The sequence below is a fragment of the Humulus lupulus genome, chromosome 4 (genome assembly GCF_963169125.1).
Source record: "Humulus lupulus chromosome 4, drHumLupu1.1, whole genome shotgun sequence".
NCBI lineage: Eukaryota > Viridiplantae > Streptophyta > Magnoliopsida > Rosales > Cannabaceae > Humulus > Humulus lupulus.
The window spans coordinates 206,343,009-206,350,120 of NC_084796.1; the positions used below are offsets into that span (position 1 = coordinate 206,343,009).

At 39.3% G+C, this 7,112-nt stretch overlaps 1 protein-coding gene across 1 annotated transcript in view; it reads left to right on the forward strand.

Annotated features, from left to right (window-relative positions):
- LOC133831138 (uncharacterized) overlaps positions 1-3,105 on the forward strand; it is a 28,033-nt gene extending 24,928 nt beyond the window's left edge. Inside the window, exon 11 of the mRNA XM_062261328.1 lies at positions 2,813-3,105. The gene's annotated coding sequence lies outside the window, so the exon portion shown is untranslated. The remainder of the gene's footprint in view (positions 1-2,812) is intronic.
- Positions 3,106-7,112: the final 4,007 nt, after the last annotated feature.

The window sequence follows — 7,112 nt, forward strand, 5'->3', positions numbered from 1 at the left end:
TATCATCTAAATATCAACATGAGAATACATAAACATGATTTAGTGTTTGGAAATATATTAAAATCTCAGAAGAAAAATTAAAAATTACTAAAATTATTTAAGATATGAGAAAATGAAAGATGAGAAGCAAACCTGGAAGAAGAAACACTACTCCGTGATTGCAATTCAGATTCTGAAGAAGAAGAATTCATGAGTTTCAGGGATTAACATATGTGTTTTACTTTGGACTTTTATCGAACATGTGGTATGCCAGATAATTATTATCATGCTCAATCTGATTTATTTATTTATACAACCAAGCCTTGAATTATTTAATTTATATAGAGAAAAGAGTATAGAGAAAACACATCCAACCATTTTGATTTCTCATAATTGCTACTTTGTTGTGACAAAAAATAAATATAACAAAATGAATAAACACACACCTGTACTATATGCAAAAAAAAAAGTAAAATAAATAAAATGAAACTAAAGAACAGAAAACCCTCTGCTCTTTCTCAGTATCCGAAAGGTATTTCTCAAAAAATCCCTCTACTGAAAATGTGTTGAATGAGACCCTATGATATGTATAGCTAGCAAGCAGAATAACTCTCATACGATGTAAAACAAATATACATATATATACACATTGATTATCTGATATTAAATTGAAATCTGAATTAATAAAATACCTCACATAGACAAATGGAGGTCAGAGTACTCTTGCCTGGGTTCTTGCTTCCAGCAGAAGAGATGTCGGCATGGAGGACATAGAGCAGCAAGAATCGCGTGAGGGAGAAAGAGCAGCGCGACTCGTACAAGTCGTGGTGTGATCCAGCGGCTCAAGGGAGAGACCGAGAGAGCTACTAGCCTCCGGGAATGACCGAGAGAGAGAGACCGAGAGAGCTACTAGCCTTCGTGAAGAGAACATTGAAGATTGAAGGGACTGAGAGGAAGGGGAAGACCGAAGAAAGGTTGAGGAAATGGGTACACGGGTTGAAAAAAGTTAAGTCAAAAAAAGTTAAGTCAAAAAAGCTAAGTTATTTTGGCGGTACCTTATTTTAAGTTGCCGCCTGAAATTTTTTTCATTTACCATAACTCTTTTTAAAATCTATTATAATCATGTGTTATGGTAATGGGTGTTTGGTGTAGTGTGATGGATTCTTTCTATGTCGCCTCGTCTCCGCCGTGTGAGACCGAGACGTTTGAATTTTCTCAGATGGAGCGCCTCTCCGCTCCTGGAAAGTCTCCCTGTTTCCTTGTCTTTCCCCCGCACGCCCTTCATTCTGATCTCGAACATGTTGAGCGTTCCTGCGGGGGGGCAAAGGATATCTTATGGGCGACGGAGGAAACCGTATAGGCGACGGTGGCTGCCACCCTTGTCGCGGCCTAGAGGGTCCAGAATTCGCCCGAGATGGGTCGGTCGCATTTGGTGCGCTCCCAGGTACCTGAGTTCGAGCCTCTGCAGGGGTTCGGTTATTCTCAGCTCATGCAGGCACTTCCACAGGCGGGTTAGCCAGGGCCCAAGCTCGAGTACTCCTCTAGGGCCTAGGTGGAGCGGATGGCTCTGTTGGTGCCGGAGGTTGAGTCGGCCTCCTTGTGGCAACATCCTTTCGTGGACACCCGCGGGGCCTCCGAGGAGGAACATGCACGTCCCTTGGAGGAGGGACTTGGTTTTCGCGCGGAGGTGGGGGCTGAGCCACCTGCGCCTCTGCGGCTATCCTTGTCAACTCCTCATTCCGTTTGTTGGCCTCTGCCAACAGCTGCTTCAGTTGCCGGTTCTCAAGTTACACAATAGGAACGTACCGCTCAGGCTTGTAGTACATATCCTCATCTCTTGGCGGAGGAGGTGGTCCCCGGGAATCAGTAGACCCACTTCTCTCCTCAACATCCAGGTTTTCCATTGGTTGTTTTCCAGGACGTCTTGGGTAATTTTCTTCAGGTGTGTTCTGATTGTTTGTGGCCATGATTTTCTCAGGGATGAATGCTTAAGGCTCTCAATGAAAGCACCAAACTGTTGACGCCGTTTTTCGTCAGCAGTGAAAGAAGAGCACGTAAACAATAACTGATAATGGCCAATTAAATACGACAACACAAACACACGATTTTTACGTGGTTCAGCAGTTAAATCTGCCTAGTCCACGAGTCTCTGTTATTAAACTCAAGATTATCTCTGAAAATTCTTCAGCATGAATTCTTCAGAATTTTCTCTCAAGGTTCAGAATTTCGGTCCATTACAATGGTGCATGACCCCTCTATTTATCGAGAAGGCTGCAGAATACTATCCCACATATTTTGGGTAGTTACTCTTTTTGTGAATAAAATTAATGGCTTCAAATGCCTATAATCAGATATAAAAGGAAACATCCCCTGAAGACCAGGGGACGTATAACTGACCAAATAATATCCCACGATTCTAGGGGATTTACAGTAATAAATGAGGATTACATCTCGTATGGACAACACTTATAGATATTCAAGGTGGTTATCATATATCTCCAAGGCTTTAGCTTCCCAGGTTTTCCGTCATCTTTCGAGCTAGAGACATCTCCCGTGGTCACAGGCTTTCGAGATCGTATGTGCGTTGAGCTCGGGACCCCTGATCCGAGGTCATCCCTGAGGATGGATGCGTTTCCGGAGCTACCTTTCGAGGTCACCATACTCGAGGTCGTCTATGACTTGCAAGCTCGATATTCAATCCTGGAGCATACTTCAAACCTTATGAGTCCACTTGCTGCGAATCCACCTTTCGAGGTCATATTTAACATAGCTCGAAATCTGGGTATAACAACCCGAGTTGTAATTTTTAATGTCATTATGTTTATAATTACAGAAAGAGTACGTGGTTCATGTTTTGGTGATTGAAGAAGAAGAATGAAGCTAGGTAGAACTTCTTTTGATTGTTCCAATTTTTTGAATCTCTATTTAGGTGTGAATTTTTTTTTTGGGGAATCTCAATCATTGCTCTCTCACCTTGTTCAGTTTAATTATGGTTAAATGGAAATGATGGTGACTTGGGTTATACCTTTTGATCGGTTCTGATGTTAGTGAAAGATGAAACCCGTAGTTTAACAATTATTTTGTTATGGACTTATGCCCTTGATTTAGTTAATAGTTATGCATATATAGATGGAGAAATGATGGTGAGTTGGGTTATACCTATACCTTTCTTTGGAGCATTGAATGAAACAATTGAGTTGTATTTGCACTTCAACTGTTGCGATGATTTATGTCCAATTTATATTTTTGAACATTTGATTAAGTTATTTGTTAGCGGAACATCTAATTCGAAGATTTTCATTCTGTTGGTGTGGGTGACATCTGTTGCAACATGGTTACTATAAATCGAAAAGGAATTTTTTTAAGCTGAGCATAAGAAGAGTAGGGAATGTCAAACAAAATAAACAAAACTTGTGCACTTAAGATCTTGTTTGGGTGGACATAGATGGTGAAGTCAGTAAATAGTCTTATAACTCTTTCAAGTTTTGGGGTTGGGGTAAACTATTTATTAAAGAATAGATGGTGACTTGGTCCTCGCCCCTATTATTAAAGTACAAAGGCATCTTCTATGTCCCCATCATTTGCACTCTCTACTGTACTATTATTTTGTGGAGGAAGAAGTGTGTCTGGATCCTCTTGTTCTTGTTCAGTTTGTGATTCATAATGCTCTAAATCTTGATCTCTCATTAACTGCATTTCAGCCATTAGTAAACTAGGAGGTTAATTAATGAAACGAAGCTAGTTGTTAAGTATAGACGTAACTTTTAAAATTTGCATTAAAACTTTAACTCACCAATTGATATCTCAGATTTTGAATTGTTGAAGCTGAATTTCGTAGTTGCTCCTTTGCGCTTATGATCCTCTCAATCAATACAGTATGCATTCCCCCAATCACTCGAAGGAGCTCACTAGCTTTGTTCACACTGACCTACATTTAATAACACGGAAAGTGTGGTGTTAATTTTCACTATATCCTTTTACGTAATGGTAACCTGAATTTGGGATTAATTAACATAGTAGAATTCAATATAAGGAATTGTGGTAATAGTGCCCAACGTGTGACCCAATAGAACCACTTTTTAATAAATTATCACTTGCATGCTTCACATGCGGTGGTATGGAAATGTTTTCGATATCTACATCAACCATAATTCGAATAACATCTGGCCATCCTTCTGTTGTTGGCACTAGGATTTTCCAAGGTGGTGTGGGAATGTTGTCATCAAACACTCTTCTTCCCTTTCATGGTTATTGTAGATTGGTTTGTTTGTAGGCATTAATCATTGTGGACACTGTTATCCAGTGACAATTAAGTAAAACCAGCATGGAAGATTAAGAGATTGTACATTAATCATAAAGTATGACAAAATACCTGATGCAATGAGTTTAATTTGTAGTTTATGGAGTTGTGGAGGAAGGATGAATAAGCTTCAGGGTCAAAGTCTTTAATAAAGTGATAAGCTTCTTGTCCATTATTAGCCATATTGACACTGATATAAGTTCTCTTGTTTCAATCTATCATGGAGTTTGGCGGTTCCTTTGGCACAAGAAAGTGTCCTATTCGATGGCTTTGGACACTAATTCTCTCTCCCAAATACCAGGACCCGCCTTTTTCACTGACCATAACAATTCCCCTATGCGTGGCTGCTAAACTTTTTTTTCATGAAAAGGGGATACTCATCAACTGCACCCCAAGGTGTCCAGTTGACCTAGTCAGTACATTACAAAGTGAAAGTATTTGAATTCAGTTTCTAAAATATTAAATTTAATGTTCTAATTTATTTAATGAAACAGTCTATATCATTTCACTAAGTACTTACTTGGCTGAATATTAAATTTGACATATGGTGGCGCATATTTTCCAAAGTGAAACACTGACAACAAAGAAGTGTGTCCGGACAATTAAGCCATGCCACTTGTCGGGGAAATGTCTTTACTTCTTCACTTTTAATTTTGCTTATTTCATCTGTTTCCATAAAGTATTCAAAAACCCAAATATGTGTCTAATAAACATATTTAGTGATATAATTTGAAGGCTGCAATAGAAACAACACAAAAATTGTGCGCAATCAACGTATTAATCAATATTTACTGTGATAAAGTGATTTGTTAAAGTTAAAATTTACCAACCTGTAAATAATGCATACAAATTCCAATGTTGCTAATGTTTCCCCTGCAAATTTCATATATATCCTGATAAAAATGTGCTAGTCCGGCTGCCCCCCAATTGTAGTTGGATATTTTACTTAAGCACTTCAAAGATGGTAACAAAGAAAGTGATACTTTCATGGGGTGGTTTGCTAATATGGTGGACCCAATAAGTGCAAATAAGAAAGCTTTGACAATACACTCTTCCTCTTCAATTGATTTAGGATGTATACTTCTGTAATTTGAAATTATCCACTCAATTTCCACAGATTGATGTACTTTCCCTTGTATAGGTGAGCCTAAGTATGCAATCAATGTTTCTTCCCTAGATTATAACGAGTTGTCCACTTTCAAAGGTTTCCCCATACAAGGGATACCTGTAATAACACTATAATCTGAAGGTGTCATTGTAACGACCCAAAATCGCTAATAAGGCTTAAGGACCTTGATTAGTGTGCCAGGAGGGCATAATTGGTATCTATGTGAATGAATGATTAAATGCATGATTATATGGCATGCATGATTAAATGAGTATATGGATATGATCAGAAGCATGATTATGTGATAAGCATGCCTATATGATTATATGAATATATGAGATGCATGACTATGAGTATTAGTATGCATGTAGGCCCTGATTAGGTTACAAGGGTATAGTTGTAATTTTGGCCCGTTGAGGGTATAAACATGATTATCTGCGATAAATTTTTGAGACCACATTATTATGTGGATATATTTGCGGTTTGAGACTCGAGGCGATCCTAGTGAGCGGTTTGGCGGAAAAGTCACTGGGGGAATTTATACCCGACTTGGGAGAGCTCGGGGGTATTTCTAGGAATCTGGGAAATATATTGGAGACTATTTGACATTAAGGAAAATAATTGGTGATTATTTAGGTGTCGGGATGTAAGCGGTAATTATTAGAGACACTCAAGGAATTAACAGGAATTGGGAGTAATGACCCAAATGCCCTAGGATGATTTAATACTTAGGTTTAAAATGGGAGGGAAAAATAGTCATTTTGCTGGTTAAGAAGGGATAAGGGTGTTTTCTGCCTTTTTACACTTAGTGGATTGTTTAGAGAGTAGTGGAAACTGAAAGAAAAAGTGAAAGAGACAAAACGGAAGAAGGAAAAACAGAACTCCTAAGTTAACTTCTCTTTCTCTCATTCGATCCCTTCTCTTTGCACCATTTCTTGGGGGCTTTTGGAGCTATGGTTCAGAGGAGGAGTAGGCCAAAGCTTAGCACCTGGATCCTTAGTGAAACTGGGAGGTTTTACTGGAATTAAGCTTAACTAAGGTAAGTTTCAAGATTTCTGATGAGTTTTTCTGGGTATTATTGAGGTGATTTCTAAGCTTGAGTTTTGAATGGAATTAAAGGAAATAAACTTGAGGAATTGAAGGGCTTGAGGCTGGAAGGATACTAGGGATAATTTAAGGTCGAAATTCTCCACTAGAGGTAACAAATTTTGGCTTTGAAGTTTGGAATTTCTGGTTGAATTCTGGGTTCAGTGCTTGTTTTCTTGGTTTGATGATGCATGTGGGTAAGTTTTAGGTTGTTGGGTTGTGTGGGGTGAGTTGTAGGTAACGGTAGGCTCAATTTGGTGTGTGGTTGTGGTTTGGAGGAGTTTTGATGAGTTTTGGTTCGAGGAAAATTGAAGGAAAAATTAGAGGGTGTTTGGGTGCTGTGACTAGCGTTGTAGCATTAGCCTTTGGGCGCTACAACGCTAGGCTTGGGCTTCCTGGGCGTTTTTGACTCTATCTGTAGCGCTGTAGTTCCCTCCTTAGGGCGCTAAAGCACTACCCTGCCTCCAGAAATGGATTTTAGGTGTTTTTCTTAGGGTTTTTTCCCGGGGGCTCGGGGTTTGATTCCACCACCCTGTTTGGTGGAATTAGGGCTCCCCAGGGCTCGTGATTGGTCCTGAGGTTAGGTTTTGGAGTCGAAGTTTAGTGATTCTTCTACTTGTGGCTGTGACTAGGTGTACG